Genomic DNA, 24,511 nt, shown 5'->3' on the forward strand with positions numbered 1-24,511 from the left:
GGAAGGACGTTCTTGCTATTGAGGGAGTGCAACGAAGGTTCACCAGACTGATTCCCGGGATGGCTGGACTGTCATATGAGGAGAGACTGGATCAACTGGGCCTGTATTCACTGGAATTTAGAAGAAAAAGAACATAAGAACATAAGAATTAGGAACAGGAGTAGGCCATCTAGCCCCTCGAGCCTGCTCCGCCATTCAACATGATCATGGCTGATCTGGCCGTGGACTATGAGAGGGGATCTCATAGAATCATATCAAATTCTGACGGGACTGGACAGGTTAGATGTAGGAAGAATGTTCCCGATGTTGGGGAAGACCAGAACCAGGGATCACAGTCTAAGGATAAGGGGTAGGCCATTTAGGACCGAGATGAGGAGAAACTTCTTCACTCAGAGAGTTGTGAACCTGTGGAATTCCCTGCCGCAGAGAGTTGTTGAGGCCCAGTTCATTGGATATATTCCAGAGGGAGTTAGATATGGTCCTTATGGCTAAAGGGATCAAGGGGTATGGAGAGAAAGCAGGAAAGGGGTACTGAGGTGAATGATCAGCCATGATCTTATTGAATGGTGGTGCAGGCTCGAAGGGCCGAATGGCCTGCTCCTGCACCTATTTTCTATTGTCTATGTACCGCCCAACGAATGGTCGAGGCAAATAATATCGGTGCATTTAAGGGAAGGCTGGATCAACATATGAGGGGGAAAGGGAACAGAGGGTTGTGTAAATGGGTTGAGATGAAGAGGGCCTGGGAGGAAGTTGGTTTGGAGCGTAAACATCGGCACGGACCTGTTGAGCCGAATTGGCTCTTCCTGTGTGCCATGCTCCAGGTAATTCTGTGTTGTGTGGCCCATAAAACCATGCAGACTGTCTCTCAGTGGCCTCTCTGGTGAAGTCCATGTGTTCACCCATCTTTGTCCAACATTGCAGAGCTGCCTGGACCATCAGAGGACAAGGAAGATGAAGCAGGACCTACACCAGGTAAGCAGCCTATCGGATTTACTGAAGTGTCACCACCACAGGCAGTCCCTCGGAATCGAGGAAGACTTGCCTCCACTCTAACAGTGAGTCCTCAGGTGACTGAACCGTCCAATACGAGAGCCACAGTCCCTGTCACAGGTGGGACAGACAGTGGTTGAGGGAAGGGGAGGGTGGGACTGGTTTGCCGCACGTTCCTTCCGCTGCCTGCGCTTGGTCTCTGCAGCTCTCGGCGACGGGACTCGAGGTGCTCAGCGCCCTCCCGGATGCACTTCCTCCACTTAGGGCGGACTGGTCTTTGGGCCAGGGACTCCCAGGTATCGGTGGGAATGTTGCACTTTATCAGGGAGGGGTGTCCCTTGTAACGTTTCCTCTGCCCACCTTTGGCTCGCTTGCCGTGAAGGAGTTCCGAGTAGAGTGCTTGCTTTGGGAGTCTCGTGTCTGGGGCGTGCGGATGATGTGGCCCTGCCCAGCGGAGCTGGTCGAGTGTGGTCAGTGCTTCGATGCTGGGGATGTTGGCCTGGTCGAGGACGCTAACGTTGGTGCGTCTGTCCTCCCGGGGGATTTGTAGGATCTTGCGGAGACAGCGTTGGTGGTATTTCTCCAGCGACTTGAGGTGTCTACTGTACACGGTCCATGTCTCTGGACCATACAGGAGGGCGGGTATCACTACAGCCCTGTAGACCATGAGCTGGGGGTGAGGTACCTACTGTACATGGTCCATGTCTCTGAGCCACACAGGAGGGCGGGTATCACTACAGCCCTGTAGACCATGAGCTGGGGGTGAGATACCTACTGTACACGGTCCATGTCTCTGAGCCATACAGGAGGGTGGGTATCACTACAGCCCTGTAGACCATGAGCTGGGGGTGAGATACCTACTGTACATGGTCCATGTCTCTGGGCCATACAGGAGGGCGGGTATCACTACAGCCCTGTAGACCATGAGCTGGGGGTGAGATACCTATTGTACACGGTCCATGTCTCTGAGCCATACAGGAGGGTGGGTATCACTACAGACCTGTAGACCATGAGCTTGGGGTGAGATACCTACTGTACATGGTCCATGTCTCTGAGCCATACAGGAGGGCGGGTATCACTACAGCCCCGTAGACCATGAGCTGGGGGTGAGATACCTACTGTACATGGTCCATGTCTCTGAGCCACACAGGAGGGCGGGTATCACTACAGCCCTGTAGACCATGAGCTCGGTGGTGGATTTGAGGGCCTGGTCTTCAAACACTCTGTTCCTCAGGCGGCCGAAGGCTGCACTGGCGCACTGGAGGCGGTGTTGGATCGCGTCGTCGATGCCTGCCCTTGTTGATAGGAGGCTCCCGAGGTTTGGGAAATGGTCCACGGTGTCCAGGGCCGGGCCGTGGATCTTGATGACTGGGGGTCAGTGCTGTGCGGCGAGGACAGGCTGGTGGAGGACCTTTGTCTCACGGATGTTTAGCGTAAGGCCCATGCTTTCGTACACCTCACTAAAGTGTAACTCCCACTGGGCCAGTGTAGGTTTGTCCATTCGAGGCGCGCATGCACGCTATCTGGAACTAGCCGCCACTCTGGCCAAGCTGTTCCAGTACAGGCTTCAAACACTGGAGCCTATCCGGTTACGTGGAAAACTGCCGAGGCATATCCTGTCCCCAAGGAGCAGGACAAATCCAATCTGGCCAATTACTGCCCCACCAGGTGTAGAAACATAGAAACATAGAAAATAGGAGCAGGAGTAGGCCATTCGGCCCCTCGAGCCTGCAGCACCATTCAATGTGATCATGGCTGATCCTCTATTCCCAACACCATATTCCCGCTTTCTCCCCATACCCCGTGATGCCTTTAGTGACTAGAAATCTATCTATCGCCCTCTTAAATATATTCAGTAACTTGGCCCCCACAGCCTTCTGTGGTAGAGAATTCCACAGGTTCACCACCCTCTGAGTGAAGAAGTTTCTCCTCATCTCGGTCCTAAATTTCCTCCCCCGTATCCTGAGACTGTGTGACCCCTTGTTCTAGACTTCCCAGACCCGGGGAAACACCCTCCCCACATCCAGTCTGTCCAACCCCGTCAGAATTTTATACCTTTCAGTGAGATCCCCCTCTCATTCTTCTCGACTCCAGTGAATACAGGGCCCAGTCGACCCAATCTCTCCTCGTACCACAGTCCTGCCGTCCCAGGAATCAGTCTGGTGAACCTTCGCTGCACTCCCTCTGTGGTAAGTGTATCCTTCCTTAGGTAAGGAGACCAGAACTGCTCACAATACTCCAGGTGTGGTCTCACCAAGGCCCTGTATAACTGGAGTGAGACATCCTGGCTCCTGTACACAAACCCTCTTGCAATGAAGGCCAACATACCATTATCCTCCCTCACTGCTTGCTACACCGGCATGTTTGTTTTCACTGACTGGTGTACAAGGACACCCAGGTCCCTCTGTAAATCCACACTTCTCAATCCCTCACCATTTAAATAATACTTTGTCCTTATGTTTTTCCCAGCAAAGTGGATCACCACGTTTACCCACGTTATACTGCATCTGCCATGTGTTTGCCCACTCACTCGGCCGATCTAAGTGTCTTTGTATGCTCCTCACAGCTCACAATCCAGCCTCGTTTTGCGTCGTCAGCAAACTGGGAAATATTACATTTGGTTCCCTCAGCCAAATCATTGATACATAGTGTGAATAGCTGGGGCCCAAGCCTCTGTCACAGGTGGGACAGACAGTGGTTGAGGGAAGGGGAGGGTGGGACTGGTTTGCCGCACGCTCCTTCCGCTGCCTGCGCTTGCTTTCTGCACGCTCTCGGCGACGAGACTCGAGGTGCTCAGCGCCCTCCCGGATGCACTTCCTCCACTTAGGGGCGGACTGGTCTTTGGGCCCAGGGACTCCCAGGTATGGGTGGGGGATGTTGCACTGTATCAGGGAGGGGGGTGTCCCTTGTAACGTTTCCTCTGCCCACCTGGGGGGCTCGCTTGCCGTGAAGGAGTTCCGAGTCGAGCGCTCGCTTTGGGGAGTCTCGTGTCGGGGGGGCGTGCGGACAATGTGGCCCTGCCCAGAGGAGCTGGTTTGGGTTTCGCCAGAACCAATCGGTTCCCTTAAAGCCTCGGTCCAAACATGGACCAGAGAGCTGAATTTCAGAGGCGAAAGTGAGACTGACTGCCCTTGACATCAAGGCAGCATTTGACCGAGTGTGGGTTCAAGGAGCCCCAGTAAAACTGAAGTCAGTCAGAATCAGGCTGAAGTCATACTGTAAGGATTTTGAAACCCTGCTACGTACAGTTCTTTGACTTAGGATTTGTAAAAACAAAATACAGACAACACAGAGTTTTGGCTCAACGAGATTTGTTCGTTTATTGAACAGACACTCAATTAGCTCTCCTGTATAAATCACTACGATTTATATTAAACTAACACAAGAACATCAGAAATAGCAGCAGGAGTCGGCCATTCGGCCCCTCGAGCCTGCTCCGCCATTTAATACCATCATGGCTGATCCGATCATGGACTCAGCTCCACTTCCCTGCCCGCTCCCCATAACCCTTCACTCCCTGATCGCTCAAACATCTCCGCCTTAAATATATTCAATGTCCCAGCTTCCACAGCTCTCTGAGGCAGCGAATTCCACAGATTTGCAACCCTCTGAGAGAAGAAATTCCTCCTCATCTCAGTTTTAAATGGGCGGCCCCTTATTCTAAGACCATGCCCCCTAGTTCTAGTCTCCCCCCATCAGTGGGAACATCCTCTCTGCATCCACCTTGTCAAGCCCCCCTCATAATCTGATACGTTTCGATAAGATCACCTCTCATTCTTCTGAACTCCAATGAGTAGAGGCCCAACCTCCTCAACCTTTCCTCATAAGGCAACCCCCTCATCCCCGGAATCGACCGAGTGAACCTTCTCTGAACTGCCTCCAAAGCAAAGTATCTCCTTTCGTAAATACAGAGACCAGAACTGTGCACGCAGTACTCCAGGTGTGGCCTCACCAATACCCTGTATAACTGGAGCAAGACTTCCCTGCTTTTATACTCCATCCCCTTTGCAATAAAGGCCAAGATTTCATTGGCCTTCCTGATCACTTGCTGTACCTGCAGACTAACCTTTTGTGTTTCATGTACATGTCTAGTTGAACAGAAAGACACACGATGGCCTTATATCGTGGGACTAACTATCGTGCTGTTAATCATCGTGACAGCAGTGATTGCTGTTGCTATTTACAGTAAGTGTCTAGATCTCATTACAACTTGTGTTTCAGCCCCCCAATGACCCTTGCAAAGGCCGCACTGTCGGAGGGGCAGTACTGAGGGAGCGCCGCACTGTCGGAGGGGCAGTGCTGAGGGAGTGCCGCACTGTCGGAGGGACAGTACTGAGGGAGTGCCGCCCTGTCGGAGGGGCAGAACTGAGGGAGTGCCGCACTGTCAGAGGGGCAGTACTGAGGGAGCCCCGTACTGTCGGAGGGGCAGTACTGAGGGAGTGCCGCACTGTCGGAGGGGCAGTACTGAGGGAGCGCCACACTGTCGGAGGGGCAGTACTGAGGGAGCGCCGCACTGTCGGAGGGGCAGTACTGAGGGAGCGCCGCACTGTCGGAGGGGCAGTACTGAGGGAGTGCCGCACTGTCGGAGGGGCAGTATTGAGGGAGCGCCGCACTGTCGGAGGGGCAGTACTGAGGGAGCGCCGCACTGTCGGAGGGGCAGTACTGAGGGAGTGCCGCACTGTCGGAGGGGCAGTATTGAGGGAGTGCCGCACTGTCGGAGGGGCAATATTGAGGGAGTGCCGCACTGTCGGAGGGGCAGTACTGAGGGAGTGCCGGACCGTCGGAGGGGCAGTATTGCGGGAGTGCCGCACTGTCGGAGGGGCAGTACTTAGGGAGTGCCGCACTGTCGGAGGGGCAGTACTGAGGGAGCGCCGCACTGTCTGAGGGGCAGTACTGAGGGAGTGCCGCACTGTCGGAGGGGCAGTACTGTGGGAGCGCCGCACTGTCGGAGGGGCAGTACTGAGGGAGTGCCGCACTGTCGGAGGGGCAGTACTGTGGGAGCGCCGCACTGTCGGAGGGACAGTACTGAGGGAGTGCCACACTGTCGGAGGGTTAGTACTGAAGGAGTGCCGCACTGTCGGAGGGGCAGTACTGTGGGAGCGCCGCACTGTCGGAGGGGCAGTACTGTGGGAGCGCCGCACTGTCGGAGGGACAGTACTGAGGGAGTGCCACACTGTCGGAGGGTTAGTACTGAAGGAGTGCCGCACTGTCGGAGTGGCAGTAATGAGGGAGCGCCGCACTGTCGGAGGGGCAGTACTGAGGGAGTGCCGCACTGTCGGAGGGGCAGTACTGAGGGAGTGCCGCACTGTCGGAGGGTCAGTACTGAGGGAGTGCCGCACTGTCGGAGGGACAGTACTGAGGGAGTGCCGCACTGTTGTAGGGACAGTCCTGAGATCAAGTCTCCCTGTTCGTAGAAGGTTATTACAGATCAAACAGCCACTGTTGGAAAAAGAGCAGAAAGCGATTCTCCCAAGTGTCCTAGGGACCTCAGTCCTCCAAATCTTCCTGAGATCAAACAATCTCATAGAAACATAGAAAATTGGTGCAGGAGTGGGCCATTCGGCCCTTCGAGCCTGCACCATCATTCAATAAGATCATGGCTGATCATTCCCTCAGTACCCCTTTCCTGCTTTCTCTCCATACTCCTTGATCCCTTTAGCCGTAAGGACCATATCTCACTCCCTTTTGAATATATCCAATGAACTGGCCCCAACAACTCTCTGCGGTAGAGAATTCCACAGGTTCACCACTCTCTGAGTGAAGAAGTTTCTCCTCATCTCAGTCCTAAATGGCTTACCTCTTATCCTTAGGCTGTGACCCCTGGTTCTGGACTTCCCCAACATCGGGAACATTCTTCCCGCATCTAACCTGACCAGTCCCGTCAGGATTTTATATGTTTCTATGAGATCCCCTCTCATCCTTCTAAATTCCAGTGAATAAAGGCCCAGTCGATCCAGTCTCTCCTCATATGTCAGTCCTGCCATCCCTGGAATCAGTCTGGTGAACCTTCGCTGCACTCCCTCAATAGCAAGAACGTCCTTCCTCAGATTAGGAGACCAAAACTGAACACAGTTTTGCTGTTTGTGGGATATTGCTGTGCACAAAATGCTGGTAACGTTTGTGCTACTCAATATTCGTGGGTCATCGCCAATGTGCCGATTAACAACTTGGAGAGCAGGTCCACAGATCCCTGAAGGTAGCAGGCCAGGTCGATAAGATGGTTAAGAAGGCGTACGGCATACTTGCCTTTATTAGCCGAGGCATGGAATACAAGAGCAGGGAGGGTTATGCTTGAACTGTAAAAACACTGGTTAGACCACAGCTGGAGTACTGCGTGCAGTTCTGGTCACCGCATCACAGGAAGGACGTGATTGCACTGGAGAGGGTACAGAGGAGATTTACCAGGATGTTGCACTAGAGAGGGTACAGAGGAGATTTACCAGGATGTTGCACTGGAGAGGGTACAGAGGAGATTTACCAGGATGTTGCACTGGAGAGGGTACAGAGGAGATTTACCAGGATGTTGCACTGGAGAGGGTACAGAGGAGATTTACCAGGATGTTGCACTGGAGAGGGTACAGGGGGGATTTACCAGGATGTTGCACTAGAGAGGGTACAGAGGAGATTTACCAGGATGTTGCACTGGAGAGGGTACAGAGGAGATTTACCAGGATGTTGCACTGGAGAGGGTACAGAGGAGATTTACCAGAATGTTGCACTGGAGAGGGTACAGAGGAGATTTACCAGGATGTTGCACTGGAGAGGGTACAGGGGAGATTTACCAGGATGTTGCACTAGAGAGGGTACAGAGGAGATTTACCAGGATGTTGCACTGGAGAGGGTACAGAGGAGATTTACCAGGATGTTGCACTGGAGAGGGTACAGGGAAGATTTACCAGGATGTTGCACTAGAGAGGGTACAGAGGAGATTTACCAGGATGTTGCACTGGAGAGGATACAGAGGAGATTTATCAGGATGTTGCACTGGAGAGGGTACAGAGGAGAATGACCAGGATGTTGCACTGGAGAGGGTACAGAGGAGATTTACCAGGATGTTGCACTAGAGAGTGTACACAGGAGATTTACCAGGATGTTGCACTGGAGAGGGTACAGAGGAGATTTACCAGGATGTTGCACTCGAGAGAGTACAGAGGAGATTTACCAGGATGTTGCACTAGAGAGGGTACAGAGGAGATTTACCAGATGATGCACTGGAGAGGGTACAGAGGAGATTTACCAGGATGTTGCAATGGAGAGGGTACAGAGGAGATTTACCAGGCTGATGCACTGGAGAGGGTACAGAGGAGATTTACCAGGATGTTGCACTGGAGAGGGTACAGAGGAGATTGACCAGGATGTTGCAAGGAGAGAGTACAGAGGAGATTTACCAGGATGATGCACTAGAGAGGGTACAGAGGAGATTTAGCAGGATGATGCACTGGAGAGGGTACAGAGGAGATTTACCAGGATGTTGCACTAGAGAGGGTACAGAGGAGATTTACCAGGATGATGCACTGAAGAGGGTATAGAGGAGATTTACCAGGATGTTGCACTGGAGAGGGTACAGAGGAGATTTACCAGGATGTTGCACTGGAGAGGGTACAGAGGAGATTTAGCAGCATGTTGCACTGGAGAGGGTACAGAGGAGATTTACCAGGATGTTGCACAGGAGAGGGTACAGAGGAGATTTACCAGGATGTTGCACTGGAGAGGGTACAGAGGAGATTTACCAGGATGTTGCACAGGAGAGGGTACAGAGGAGATTTACCAGGATGTTGCACTAGAGAGGGTGCAGAGGAGATTTACCAGGATGTTGCACTAGAGAGGGTACAGAGGAGGTTTAGCAGCATGTTGCACCAGAGAGGGTACAGAGGAGATTAACCAAAATGTTGCACTAGAGAGGGTACAGAGGAGATTTACCAGGATGTTGCACTGGAGAGGGTACAGAGGAGATTTACCAGGATGTTGCACCAGAGAGTGTACAGAGGAGATTTACCAAAATGTTGCACGAGAGAGGGAACAGAGGAGATTTACCAGGATGTTGCACTAGAGAGGGTACAGAGGAGATTTACCAAAATGTTGCACTGGAGAGGGTACAGAGGAGATTTACCAGGATGTTGCACTAGAGACGGTACAGAGGAGATTTACCAGGATGTTGCACTGGAGAGGGTACAGAGGAGATTTACCAAGATGTTGCACTGGAGAGGGTACAGAGGAGATTTACCAGAATGTTGCACTAGAGAGGGTGCAGAGGAGATTTACCAGGATGTTGCACTAGAGTGGGTACAGAGGAGATTTACCAGGATGTTGCACTGGAGGGGGTACAGAGGAGGTTTACCAAGATGTTGCACTGAAGAGGGTACAGAGGAGATTTACCAGGATGTTGCACTGGAGAGCGTACAGAGCAGAATTACCAGGATGTTGCACGACAGAGGGTACAGAGGAGATTTACCAGGATGTTGCACTGGAGAGGGTACAGAGGAGATTTACCAGGATGTTGCACTAGAGAGGGTACAGAGGAGATTTACCAGGATGTTGCACTGGAGAGAGTACAGAGGAGATTTACCAGGATGTTGCACTGGAGAGAGTACAGAGGAGATTTACCAGGATGTTGCACTGGAGAGAGTACAGAGGAGATTTACCAGGATGTTGCACTGGAGAGAGTACAGAGGAGATTTACCAGGATGTTGCACTTGAGAGTGTACAGAGGAGATTTACCAGATGATGCACTGGAGAGGGTACAGAGAAGATTTACCAGGATGTTGCACTGGAGAGGGTAGAGAGGAGATTTACCAGGATGTTGCACTGGAGAGGGTACAGAGGAGATTTACCAGGATGTTGCACTAGAGAGCGTGCAGAAGAGATTTACCAGGCTGATGCACCAGAGAGGGTACAGAGGAGATTAACCAGGATGATGCACTGGAGAGGGTACAGAGGAGATTTACCAGGTTGATGCACCAGAGAGGGTACAGAGGAGATTTACCAGCATGTTGCACCAGAGAGGGTACAGAGGAGATTTACCAAGATGATGCACTGGAGAGGGTACAGAGGAGATTTACCAGGATGATGCACCAGAGAGAGTACAGAGGAGATTTACCCGGATGTTGCACTGAAGAGGGTACAGAGGAGATTTACCAAGATGTTGCACTAGACAGAGTACAGAGGAGATTTACGAGGATGTTGTACTAGAGAGGGTACAGAGGAGATTTACCAGGATGATGCACTGGAGAGGGTGCAGAGGAGATTTACCAAGATGTTGCACTACTGAGGGTACAGAGGAGATTTACCAGGATGATGCACTGGAGAGGGTACAGAGGCGATTTACCAGGATGTTGCACTAGAGAGGGTACAGAGGAGATTTACCAAGATGTTGAACTAGAGAGGGTACAGAGGAGATTTACAAGGATGTTGCACTAGAGAGGGTACAGAGGAGTTTTACCAGGATGATGCACTGGAGAGGGTACAGAGGAGATTTACCAGGATGTTGCACTGGAGAGGGTACAGAGGAGATTTACCAGGATGTTGCACTAGAGAGGGTACAGAGGAAATTTACCAGGATGTTACACTGGAGAGGGTACAGAGGAGATTTACCAGGATCTTGCACTAGAGAGGGTACAGAGGAGATTTACCAGGATGATGCACTGAAGAGGGTATAGAGGAGATTTACCAGATGTTGCACTGGAGAGGGTACAGAGGAGATTTACCAGGATGTTGCACTGGAGAGGGTACAGAGGAGATTTACCAGGATGTTGCACTGGAGAGAGTACAGAGGAGATTTACCAGGATGTTGCACTGGAGAGAGTACAGAGGAGATTTACCAGGATGTTGCACTGGAGAGAGTACAGAGGAGATTTACCAGGATGTTGCACTTGAGAGTGTACAGAGGAGATTTACCAGATGATGCACTGGAGAGGGTACAGAGGAGATTTACCAGGATGTTGCACTGGAGAGGGTATAGAGGAGATTTACCAGGATGTTGCACCAGAGAGGGTACAGAGGAGATTTACCAGGATGTTGCACTGGAGAGGGTACAGACGAGATTTACCAGGATGTTGCACTGGGGAGGGTACAGAGGAGATTTACCAAGATTTTGCACTGGAGAGGGTACAGAGGAGATTTACCAGAATGTTGCACTAGAGAGGGTGCAGAGGAGGTTTACCAGGCTGATGCACCAGAGAGGGTACAGAGGAGATTTACCAGGATGATGCACTGGAGAGGGTACAGAGGAGATTTACCAGGTTGATGCACCAGAGAGGGTACAGAGGAGATTTACCAGGATGATGCACTGGAGAGTGTACAGAGGAGATTTACCAGCATGTTGCACTGGAGAGGGTACAGAGGAGATTTACCAGGATGTTGCACTGGAGAGGGGACAGAGGAGATTTACCAGGATGATGCACTAGAGAGGGTACAGAGGAGATTTACCAGGATGTTGCACTAGAGAGGGTACAGAGGAGATTTACCAGGATGTTGCACTGGAGAGGGTACAGAGGAGATTTACGAGGAGGTTGCACTGGAGAGGGTACAGAGGAGATTTACCAGGATGTTGCACTAGAGCGGGTACAGAGGAGATTTACCAGGATGTTGCACTAGAGAGGGTACAGAGGAGATTTACCAGGACGTTGCACTAAAGTGGGTACAGAGGAGATTTACCAGGATGTTGCACTGGAGAGGGTACAGAGGAGATTTACCAGGACGTTGCACTAGAGAGGGTACAGAGGAGTGTTACCAGGATGTTGCACTGGAGAGGGTACAGAGGAGATTTACGAGGATGTTGCACTAGAGAGGGTACAGAGGAGATTTACCAGGATGTTGCACTAGATAGAGAGGGTACAGAGGAGATTTACCAGGATGTTGCAATAGAGAGGGTACAGAGGAGATTTACCAGGATGTTGCACTCGAGAGGGTACAGAGGAGATTTACCAGGATGTTGCACTGGAGAGGGTGCAGAGGAGATTTACCAGGATGTTGCACTGGAGAGGGTGCAGAGGAGATTTACCAGGACGTTGCACTAAAGTGGGTAGAGAGGAGATTTACCAGGATGTTGCACTGGAGAGGGTACAGAGGAGATTTACCAGGACGTTGCACTAGAGAGGGCACAGAGGAGATTTACCAGGATATTGCACTGGAGAGGGTGCAGAGGAGATTTACCAGGATGTTGCACTGGAGAGGTTATAGAGGAGAGTTACCAAGATGTTGCACTAGAGAGGGTACAGAGGAGATTTACCAGGATGTTGCACTAGAGAAAGGGTACAGAGGAGATTTACCAGGATGTTGCACTAGAGAGGGTACAGAGGAGATTTACCAGGATGTTGCACTAGAGAGGGTACAGAGGAGATTTACCAGGATGTTGCACTCGAGAGGGTACAGAGGAGATTTACCAGGATGTTGCACTGGAGAGGGTGCAGAGGAGATTTACCAGGATGTTGCACTGGAGAGGGTGCAGAGGAGATTTACCAGAATGTTGCACTAGAGAAAGGGTACAGAGGAGATTTACCAGGATGTTGCACTAGAGAGGGTACAGAGGAGATTTACCAGGATGTTGCACCTGAGAGGGTACAGAGGAGATTTACCAGATGATGCACTGGAGAGGGTACAGAGGAGATTTACCAGGATGTTACACTCGAGAAAGGGTACAGAGGAGATTTACCAGGATGTTGCACTAGAGAGGGTACAGAGGAGATTTACCAGGATGTTGCACCTGAGAGGGTGCAGAGGAGATTTACCAGATGATGTACTGGAGAGGGTACAGAGGAGATTTACCAGGATGTTGCACTGGAGAGGGTACAGAGGAGATTTACCAGGATGTTGCACTGGAGAGGGTACAGAGGAGATTTACCAGGATGTTGCACTACAGAGATTACAGAGGACATTTACCACGATGTTGCACTGGAGAGAGTGCAGAGGAGATTTACCAGGATGTTGCACCTGAGAGGGTACAGAGGAGATTTACCAAATGATGCACTGCAGAGGGTACAGAGGAGATTTACCAGGATGTTGCACGACAGAGGGTGCAGAGGAGATTTACCAGGATGTTGCACTAGAGAGGGTAGAGAGGAGATTTACCAGATGATGAATTGGAGAGGGTACAGAGGAGATTTACCAGGATGTTGCACTGGAGAGGGTACAGAGGAGATTTACCAGGATGTTGCACTAGAGAGGGTACAGAGGAGATTTACCAGCATGTTGCACTGGAGAGGGTACAGAGGAGATTTACCAGGATGATGCACTGGAGAGGGTACAGAGGAGATTTACCAAGATGATGCACTGGAGAGGGTACAAAGGAGATTTACCAAGATGTTGCACTTGCGAGGGTACAGAGGAGATTTATCAGCATGTTGCACTAGAGAGTGTACAGAGGAGATTTACCAGGATGTTGCACTGGAGAGGGTACAGAGGAGATTTACCAGGATGTTGCACTGGAGAGGGTACAGAGGAGATTTACCAGCATGTTTCACTAGAGAGGGTACAGAGGAGATTTACCAGGATGGTGCACGAGAGAGGGTACAGAGGAGATTTACCAAGATGTTGCACTTGAGATGGTACAGAGGAGATTTACCAGGATGTTGCACTAGAGAGAGTACAGAGGAGATTTACCAGGATGTTGCACTGGAGAGGGTGCAGAGGGGATTTACCAGGATGTTGCACGAGAGAGGGTACAGAGGAGATTTACCAGAATGTTGCACCAGAGAGGGTACAGAGTAGATTTACCAGGATGTTGCACTGGAGAGGGTACAGAGGAGATTTACCAGGATGTTGCAATAGAGAGGGTACAGAGGAGATGTACCAGGATGTTGTACTGGAGAGGGTGCAGAGGAGATTTACCAGGATGTTGCACTGGAGAGGGTACAGAGGAGATTTACCAGGATGTTGCACCAGAGAGGGTACAGAGGAGATTTACCAGGATGTTGCACTAGAGAGGGTACAGAGGAATACAACCAGGATGTTGCACTGGAGAGAGTACAGAGGAGATTTACCAGGATGTTGCACTAGAGAGGGTACAGATGAGATTCACCAGGATGTTGCACTGGAGAGGGTACAGAGGAGATTTACCAGGATGTGGCACTGGAGAGGGTACAGAGGAGATTTACTAGGATGTTGCACTAGAGATGATACACAGGAGATTTACCAGGATGTTGCACTGGAGAGGGTACAGAGGAGATTTACCAGGATGTTGCACTGGAGAGGGTGCAGAGTAGATTTACCAGGATGTTGCACTGGAGAGGGTACAGAGGAGATTTACTAGGATGTTGCAGGAGAGGTGGTATAGAGCAGATTTACCAGGATGTTGCACTGGAGAGGGTACAGAGGAGATTTACCAGGATGTTGCACTCGAGAGGGTACAGATGAGATTTACCAGGATGTTGCACAAGAGAGGGTACAGAGGAGATTTACCAGGATGTTGCACTGGAGAGGGTACAGAGGAGATTTACCAGGATGTTGCACTGGAGTGAGTACAGAGAAGATTTACCAGGATGTTGCAGTGGAGAGGGTACAGAGGAGATTTACCAGGATGTTGCACTGGAGAGGGTACAGAGGAGATTTACCAGGATGTTGCATTAGAGAGAGTACATAGGAGATTCACCAGGATGTTGCACTGGAGAGGGTACAGAGGAGATTTACCAGGATGTTGCACTAGAGAGGGTACAGAGGAGATTTACCAGGATGTTGCACTGGAGAGGGTACAGAGGAGATTTAACAGGATGTTGCACTAGAGAGAGTACAGAGGAAATTTATCAGGATGTTGCACTAGAGAGGGTACAGAGGAGATTTACCAGGATGTTGCACTGGAGAGGGTACAGAGAAGATTTACCAGGATGTTGCACTGGAGAGGCTGCAGAGGAGATTTACCAGGATGTTGCACTAGAGAGGGTACAGAGGAGATTTACCAGGATGTTGCACTGGAGAGAGTACAGAGGAGATTTACCAGGATGTTGCACTAGAAAGGGTACAGAGGAGATTTACCAGGATGTTGCACTAGAGAGGGTGCAAAGGAGATTTACCAGGATGTTGCACTTGAGAGGGTACAGAGGAGATTTACCAGGATGTTGCACTAGAGAGGGTACAGAGGAGATTTACCAGGATGTTGCACTGTAGAGGGTACAGAGGAGATTTACCAGGATGTTGCACTAGAGAGGGTGCAGAGGAGATTTACCAGGATGTTGCACTGGAGAGAGTAGAGAGGAGATTTACCAGGATGCTGCACTGGAGAGGGTACAGAGGAGATTTACCAGGATGTTGCAGTGGAGAGGGTACAGAGGAGATTTACCAGGATGTTGCACTGGAGAGGGTACAGAGGAGATTTACCAGGATGTTGCACTAGAGACGGTACAAAGGAGATTTACCAGGATGATGCACTGGAGAGGGTACAGAGGAGATTTACCAGGATCTTGCACTAGAGAGGGTACAGAGGAGATTTACCAGGATGATGCACTGAAGAGGGTATAGAGGAGATTTACCAGGATGTTGCACAGGAGAGGGTACAGAGGAGATTTACCAGGATGTTGCACTGGAGAGGGTACAGAGGAGATTTACCAGGATGTTGCACTGGAGAGAGTACAGAGGAGATTTACCAGGATGTTGCACTGGAGAGAGTACAGAGGAGATTTACCAGGATGTTGCACTGGAGAGAGTACAGAGGAGATTTACCAGGATGTTGCACTGGAGAGAGTACAGAGGAGATTTACCAGGATGTTGCACTGGAGAGGGTACAGAGGAGATTTACCAGATGATGCACTGGAGAGGGTACAGAGGAGATTTACCAGGATGTTGCACTGGAGAGGGTACAGAGGAGATTTACCAGGATGTTGCACTAGAGAGGGTACAGAGAAGATTTACCAGGATGTTGCACTGGAGAGGGTACAGAGGAGATTTACCAGGATGTTGCACTGGGGAGGGTACAGAGGAGATTTACCAAGATTTTGCACTGGAGAGGGTACAGTGGAGATTTACCAGAATGTTGCACTAGAGAGGGTGCAGAGGAGGTTTACCAGGCTAATGCACCAGAGAGGGTACAGAGGAGATTTACCAGGATGATGCACTGGAGAGGGTACAGAGGAGATTTACCAGGTTGATGCACCAGAGAGGGTACAGAGGAGATTTACCAGGATGATGCACTGGAGAGTGTACTGAGGAGATTAACCAGCATGTTGCACTGGAGAGGGTACAGAGGAGATTTACCAAGATGTTGCACTGGAGAGGGGACAGAGGAGATTTACCAGGATGATGCACTAGAGAGGGTACAGAGGAGATTTACCAGGATGTTGCACTAGAGAGGGTACTGAGGAGATTTACCAGGATGTTGCACTGGAGAGGGTACAGAGGAGATTTACGAGGAGGTTGCACTAGAGAGGGTACAGAGGAGATTTACCAGGATGTTGCACTAGAGCGGGTACAGAGGAGATTTACCAGGATGTTGCACTAGAGAGGGTACAGAGGAGATTTACCAGGACGTTGCACTAAAGTGGGTACAGAGGAGATTTACCAGGATGTTGCACTGGAGAGGGTACAGAGGAGATTTACCAGGACGTTGCACTAGAGAGGGTACAGAGGAGTGTTACCAGGATGTTGCACTGGAGAGGGTACAGAGGAGATTTACGAGGATGTTGCACTAGAGAGGGTACAGAGGAGATTTACCAGGATGTTGCACTAGATAGAGAGGGTACAGAGGAGATTTACCAGGATGTTGCACTAGAGAGGGTACAGAGGAGATTTACCAGGATGTTGCACTGGAGAGGGTACAGAGGAGATTTACCAGGACGTTGCACTGGAGAGGGTACAGAGGAGATTTACCAGGACGTTGCACTAAAGTGGGTACAGAGGAGATTTACTAGGATGTTGCACTAGAGATGATACACAGGAGATTTACCAGGATGTTGCACTGGAGAGGGTACAGAGGAGATTTACCAGGATGTTGCACTGGAGAGGGTGCAGAGGAGATTTACCAGGATGTTGCACTGTAGAGGGTACAGAGGAGATTTACTAGGATGTTGCACGAGAGGTGGTATAGAGCAGATTTACCAGGATGTTGCACTGGAGAGGGTACAGAGGAGATTTACCAGGATGTTGCACTCGAGAGGGTACAGATGAGATTTACCAGGATGTTGCACAAGAGAGGGTACAGAGGAGATTTACCAGGATGTTGCACTGGAGAGGGTACAGAGGAGATTTACCAGGATGTTGCACTGGAGTGAGTACAGAGAAGATTTACCAGGATGTTGCAGTGGAGAGGGTACAGAGGAGATTTACCAGGATGTTGCACTGGAGAGGGTACAGAGGAGATTTACCAGGATGTTGCATTAGAGAGAGTACAGAGGAGATTTACCAGGATGTTGCACTGGAGAGAGTACAGAGGAGATTTACCAGGATGTTGCACTGGAGAGAGTACAGAGGAGATTTACCAGGATGTTGCACTTGAGAGTGTACAGAGGAGATTTACCAGGATGTTGCACTGGGGAGGGTACAGAGGAGATTTACCAAGATTTTGCACTGGAGAGGGTACAGAGGAGATTTACCAGAATGTTGCACTAGAGAGGGTGCAGAGGAGGTTTACCAGGCTGATGCACCAGAGAGGGTACAGAGGAGATTTACCAGGATGATGCACTGGAGAGGGTACAGAGGAGATTTACCAGGTTGATGCACCAGAGAGGGTACAGAGGAGATTTACCAGGATGATGCACTGGAGAGTGTACAGAGGAGATTTACCAGCATGTTGCACTGGAGAGGGTACAGAGGAGATTTACCAGGATGTTGCACTGGAGAGGGGACAGAGGAGATTTACCAGGATGATGCACTAGAGAGGGTACAGAGGAGATTTACCAGGATGTTGCACTAGAGAGGGTACAGAGGAGATTTACCAGGATGTTGCACTGGAGAGGGTACAGAGGAGATTTACGAGGAGGTTGCACTAGAGAGGGTACAGAGGAGATTTACCAGGATGTTGCACTAGAGCGGGTACAGAGGAGATTTACCAGGATGTTGCACTAGAGAGGGTACAGAGGAGATTTACCAGGACGTTGCACTAAAGTGGGTACAGAGGAGATTTACCAGGATGTTGCACTGGAGAGGGTACAGAGGAGATTTACCAGGACATTGCACTAGAGAGGGTACAGAGGAGTGTTACCAGGATGTTGCACTGGAGAGGGTACAGAGGAGATTTACGAGGATGTTGCACTAGAGAGGGTACAGAGGAGATTTACCAGGATGTTGCACTAGATAAAGAGGGTACAGAGGAGATTTACCAGGATGTTGCACTAGAGAGGGTACAGAGGAGATTTACCAGGATGTTGCACTGGAGAGGGTACAGAGGAGATTTACAAGGACGTTGCACTGGAGAGGGTACAGAGGAGATTTACCAGGACGTTGCACTAAAGTGCGTACAGAGGAGATTTACCAGGATGTTGCACTGGAGAGGGTACAGAGGAGATTTACCAGGACGTTGCACTAGAGAGGGTACAGAGGAGATTTACCAGGACGTTGCACTAAAGTGGGTACAGAGGAGATTTACCAGGATGTTGCACTGGAGAGGGTACAGAGGAGATTTACCAGGACATTGCACTAGAGAGGGTACAGAGGAGATTTACCAGGATATTGCACTGGAGACGGTGCAGAGGAGATTTACCAGGATGTTGCACTGGAGAGGTTATAGAGGAGAGTTACCAAGATGTTGCACTAGAGAGGGTACAGAGGAGATTTACCAGGATGTTGCACTAGAGAAAGGGTACAGAGGAGATTTACCAGTATGTTGCACTAGAGAGGGTGCAGAGGAGATTTACAAGGATGTTGCACTAGAGAGGGTACAGAGGAGATTTACCAGGATGTTGCACTAGAGAGGGTACAGAGGAGATTTACCAGGATGTTGCACTGGAGAGGGTGCAGAGGAGATTTACCAGGATGTTGCACTGGAGAGGGTGCAGAGGAGATTTACCAGGATGTTGCACTAGAGAAAGGGTACAGAGGAGATTTACCAGGATGTTGCACTAGAGAGGGTACAGAGGAGATTTACCAGGATGTTGCACCTGAGAGGGTACAGAGGAGATTTACCAGATGATGCACTGGAGAGGGTACAGAGGAGATTTACCAGGATGTTACACTAGAGAAAGCTTACAGAGGAGATTTACCAGGATGTTGCACTAGAGAGGGTACAGAGGAGATTTACCAGGATGTTGCACCTGAGAGGGTGCAGAGGAGATTTACCAGATGATGCACTGGAGAGGGTACAGAGGAGATTTACCAGGATGTTGCACTGGAGAGGGTACAGAGGAGATTTACCAGGATGTTGCACTGGAGAGGGTACAGAGGAGATTTACCAGGATGTTGCACTACAGAGATTACAGAGGACATTTACCACGATGTTGCACTGGAGAGAGTGCAGAGGAGATTTACCAGGATGTTGCACCTGAGAGGGTACAGAGGAGATTTACCAAATGATGCACTGCAGAGGGTACAGAGGAGATTTACCAGGATGTTGCACTACAGAGGGTGCAGAGGAGATTTACCAGGATGTTGCACTAGAGAGGGTACAGAGGAGATTTACCAGATGATGAATTGGAGAGGGTACAGAGGAGATTTACCAGGATGTTGCACTGGAGAGGGTACAGAGGAGATTTACCAGGATGTTGCACTAGAGAGGGTACAGAGGAGATTTACCAGCATGTTGCACTGGAGAGGGTACAGAGGATATTTACCAGGATGATGCACTGGAGAGGGTACAGAGTAGATTTACCAGGATGATGCACCAGAGAGGGTACAGAGGAGATTTAGCAGCATGATGCACTGGAGAGGGTACAGAGGTGATTTAACAAGATGTTGCACGAGAGAGGGTACAGAGGAGATTTACCAAGATGATGCACTGGAGAGGGTACAAAGGAGATTTACCAAGATGTTGCACTTGCGAGGGTACAGAGGAGATTTATCAGCGTGTTGCACTAGAGAGTGTACAGAGGAGATTTACCAGGATGTTGCACTGGAGAGGGTACAGAGGAGATTTACCAGGCTGATGCACTGGAGAGGGTACAGAGGAGATTTACCAGGATGTTGCACTGGAGAGGGTACAGAGGAGATTTACCAGCATGTTTCACTAGAGAGGGTACAGAGGAGATTTACCAGGATGGTGCACGAGAGAGGGTGGAGAGGAGATTTACCAAGATGTTGCACTAGAGATGGTACAGAGGAGATTTACCAGGATGTTGCACTAGAGAGAGTACAGAGGAGATTTACCAGGATGTTGCACTGGAGAGGGTACAGAGGAGATATACCAGGATGTTGCACTGGATAGAGTGCAGAGGAGATTTACCAGGATGTTGCACTGGGGAGAGTGCAGAGGAGGTTGACCAGGATGTTGCACTGGAGAGGGTACAGAGGGGATTTACCAGGATGTTGCACGAGAGAGGGTACAGAGGAGATTTACCAGGATGTTGCAATGGAGAGGATGCAGAGGAGAATTACCAGGATGTTGCACTAGCGAGGGTATAGAGGAGATTTACCAGGATGTTGCACTAGAGAGGGTGCAGGGGAGAATTACCAGGATGTTGCACTGGAGAGGGTGCAGAGGGGATTTACCAGGATGTTGCACGAGAGAGGGTACAGAGGAGATTTACCAGGATGTTGCACTAGAGAGGGTACAGAGTAGATTTACCAGGATGTTGCACTGGAGAGGGTACAGAGGGGATTTACCAGGATGTTGCACGAGAGAGGGTACAGAGGAGATTTACCAGGATGTTGCAATGGAGAGGATGCAGAGGGGAATTACCAGGATGTTGCACTAGCGAGGGTATAGAGGAGATTTACCAGGATGTTGCACTAGAGAGGGTGCAGGGGAGATTTACCAGGATGTTGCACTGGAGAGGGTGCAGAGGGGATTTACCAGGATGTTGCACGAGAGAGGGTACAGAGGAGATTTACCAGGATGTTGCACTAGAGAGGGTACAGAGTAGATTTACCAGGATGTTGCACTGGAGAGGGTACAGAGGAGATTTACCAGGATGTTGCAATAGAGAGGGTACAGAGGAGATTTACCAGGATGTTGTACTGGAGAGGGTGCAGAGGAGATTTACCAGGATGTTGCACTGGCGAGGGTACAGAGGAGATTTACCAGGATGTTGCACTAGAGAGGGTACAGAGGAGATTTACCAGGATGTTGCACTAGAGAGGGTACAGAGGAATACAACCAGGATGTTGCACTGGAGAGAGTACAGAGGAGATTTACCAGGATGTTGCACTAGAGAGGGTACAGATGAGATTCACCAGGATGTTGCACTGGAGAGGGTACAGAGGAGATTTACCAGGATGTGGCACTGGAGAGGGTACAGAGGAGATTTACTAGGATGTTGCACTAGAGATGATACACAGGAGATTTACCAGGATGTTGCACTGGAGAGGGTACAGAGGAGATTTACCAGGATGTTGCACTGGAGAGGGTGCAGAGGAGATTTACCAGGATGTTGCACTGGAGAGTGTACAGAGGAGATTTACTAGGATGTTGCACGAGAGGTGGGAAAGAGCAGATTTACCAGGATGTTGCACTGGAGAGGGTACAGAGGAGATTTACCAGGATGTTGCACTCGAGAGGGTACAGATGAGATTTACCAGGATGTTGCACAAGAGAGGGTACAGAGGAGATTTACCAGGATGTTGCACTGGAGAGGGTACAGAGGAGATTTACCAGGATGTTGCACTGGAGTGAGTACAGAGAAGATTTACCAGGATGTTGCTGTGGAGAGGGTACAGAGGAGATTTACCAGGATGTTGCACTGGAGAGGGTACAGAGGAGATTTACCAGGATGTTGCATTAGAGAGAGTACAGAGGAGATTTACCAGGATGTTGCACTGGAGAGGGTACAGAGGAGATTTACCAGGATGTTGCACTAGAGAGGGTACAGAGGAGATTTACCAGGATGTTGCACTGGAGAGGGTACAGAGGAGATTTACCAGGATGTTGCACTAGAGAGAGTACAGAGGAAATTTATCAGGATGTTGCACTAGAGAGGGTACAGAGGAGATTTACCAGGATGTTGCACTGGAGAGGGTACAGAGAAGATTTACCAGGATGTTGCACTGGAGAGGCTACAGAGGAGATTTACCAGGATGTTGCACTTGAGAGGGTACAGAGGAGATTTACCAGGATGTTGCACTGGAGAGAGTACAGAGGAGATTTACCAGGATGTTGCACTAGAAAGGGTACAGAGGAGATTTACCAGGATGTTGCACTAGAGAGGGTGCAAAGGAGATTTACCAGGATGTTGCACTAGAGAGGGTACAGAGGAGATTTAGCAGGATGTTGCACTAGAGAGGGTACAGAGGAGATTTACCAGGATGTTGCACTGTAGAGGGTACAGAGGAGATTTACCAGGATGTTGCACTAGAGAGGGTGCAGAGGAGATTTACCAGGATGTTGCACTGGAGAGAGTACAGAGGAGATTTACCAGGATGTTGCACTGGAGAGGGTACAGAGGAGATTTACCAGGATGTTGCACTGGAGAGGGTACAGAGGAGATTTACCAGGATGTTGCACTAGAGAGGGTGCAGAGGAGATTTACCAGGATGTTGCACTGGAGAGAGTACAGAGGAGATTTACCAGGATGTTGCACTGGAGAGGGTACAGAGGAGATTTACCAGGATGTTGCACTGGAGAGGGTGCAGAGGAGATTTACCAGGATGTTGTACTGGAGAGAGTGCAGAGTAGATTTACCAGGATGTTGCACTGGAGAGGGTACAGAGGAGATTTACCAGGATGTTGCACTGGACAGGGTACAGAGGAGATGTACCAGGATGTTGCACTGGGGAGAGTACAGAGGAGATTTACCAGGATGTTGCCGGGACTGGAGAGGGTACAGAGGAGATTTACCAGGATGTTGCCGGGACTGGAAAATTTTCAGGATGAGGAAAGTTTTGATAGACTGGGGTTGTTTTCTTTGGAACAGAGGAGCTGAGGGGAGACCTTATTGAGGTGTATAAAATGATGAGGGGCCTGGATAGAGTGGATAGGACGGACCTGTTTCCCTCAGCAGAGGGGTCAACAACCAGGGGGTTTGGATTGAAAGTAACTGTGGGGGGGGTTTGGAGGGGATGAGAGCAGAAATGTCTTCACCCAGAGGATGGTGGGGGTCTGGGGTGGAACTCACGGCCTGAAAGGGTGGTAGAGGCAGAAACCCTCCCCACATTGGGCAGTGCACCATGAAGTGCCGTAACCTACAGGGCTACGGACCCAGAGCGGGAAAGTGGGATTCGGCTGGGTAGCTCTTGGTCGGCCGGCGTGGACACGATGGGCCGAAATGGCCTCCTTCCGTGCTGTAAATTTCACCGATTCTATCATAGGCCGGGATTAACGGAGAGAGCGGTCAAAATTGGCTGGAGCCTGAATGTGACCCCATAAGTCGTTAGAGGGTGAAAGGTCGGAGTGCATCCTTACCAGCCCAAATTGAAGAGCTCGAGCGGTTCTATGAGCAGACGCAACGAAGACCAGTTATGTTCCTTCTTTTACAGTGATGAGACGAATGAAGAAATAACGCAAGGATTTTCACCGGATTGACGAACAACCCACAGAACTGCAGCATGGAACGGAATTAGAATAATCCAGATTAGTTACTGAATAAAGCTCCCTCGACACTGTCCCATCAAACACTCCCAGGGCAGGTACAGGGGGTTAGATACAGAGTAAAGCTCCCTCGACACTGTCCCATCAAACACTCCCAGGGCAGGTACAGGGGGTTAGATACAGAGTAAAGCTCCCTCTACACTGTCCCATCAAACACTCCCAGGGCAGGTACAGGGGGTTAGATACAGAGTAAAGCTCCATCTACACTGTCCCATCAAACACTCCCAGGGCAGGTACAGCACGGGGTTAGATACAGAGTAAAGCTCCCTCTACACTGTCCCATCAAACACTCCCAGGGCAGGTACAGCACGGGGTTAGATACAGAGTAAAGCTCCCTCTACACTGTCCCATCAAACACTCCCAGGGCAGGTACAGCACGGGGTTAGATACAGAGTAAAGCTCCCTCTACACTGTCCCATCAAACACTCCCAGGGCAGGTACAGGGGTTAGATACAGAGTAAAGCTCCCTCTACACTGTCCCATCAAACACTCCCAGGGCAGGTACAGGGGTTAGATACAGAGTAAAGCTCCCTCTACACTGTCCCATCAAACACTCCCAGGGCAGGGACAGCACGGGGTTAGATACAGAGTAAAGCTCCCTCTACACTGTCCCATCAAACACTCCCAGGGCAGGTACAGAGGGTTAGATACAGAGTAAAGCTCCCTCTACACTGTCCCATCAAACACTGCCAGAGCAGGTAAAGCACGGGGTTAGATACAGAGTAAAGCTCCCTCTACACTGTCCCATCAAACACTCCCAGGGCAGGTACAGCACGGGTTTAAATACAGAGTAAAGCTCCCTCTACACTGTCCCATCAAACACTCCCAGGGCAGGTACAGGGGGTTAGATACAGAGTAAAGCTCCCTCTACACTGTCCCATCAAACACTCCCAGGGCAGGTACAGGGGGTTAGATACAGAGTAA

General features: G+C 50.2%; 1 long non-coding RNA gene across 1 annotated transcript; it reads left to right on the top strand.

Moving 5' to 3' along the window:
- The first annotated feature begins 938 nt into the window (after positions 1-938).
- On the top strand, positions 939-23,531 carry LOC139251754 (uncharacterized). Its single transcript, XR_011591427.1, has 3 exons — positions 939-975; positions 5,086-5,178; positions 23,476-23,531. It is a non-coding gene; the product is annotated as an uncharacterized lncRNA (long non-coding RNA).
- Positions 23,532-24,511: the final 980 nt, after the last annotated feature.

This window comes from Pristiophorus japonicus, unplaced genomic scaffold (assembly GCF_044704955.1).
Source record: "Pristiophorus japonicus isolate sPriJap1 unplaced genomic scaffold, sPriJap1.hap1 HAP1_SCAFFOLD_440, whole genome shotgun sequence".
Lineage (NCBI taxonomy): Eukaryota > Metazoa > Chordata > Chondrichthyes > Pristiophoridae > Pristiophorus > Pristiophorus japonicus.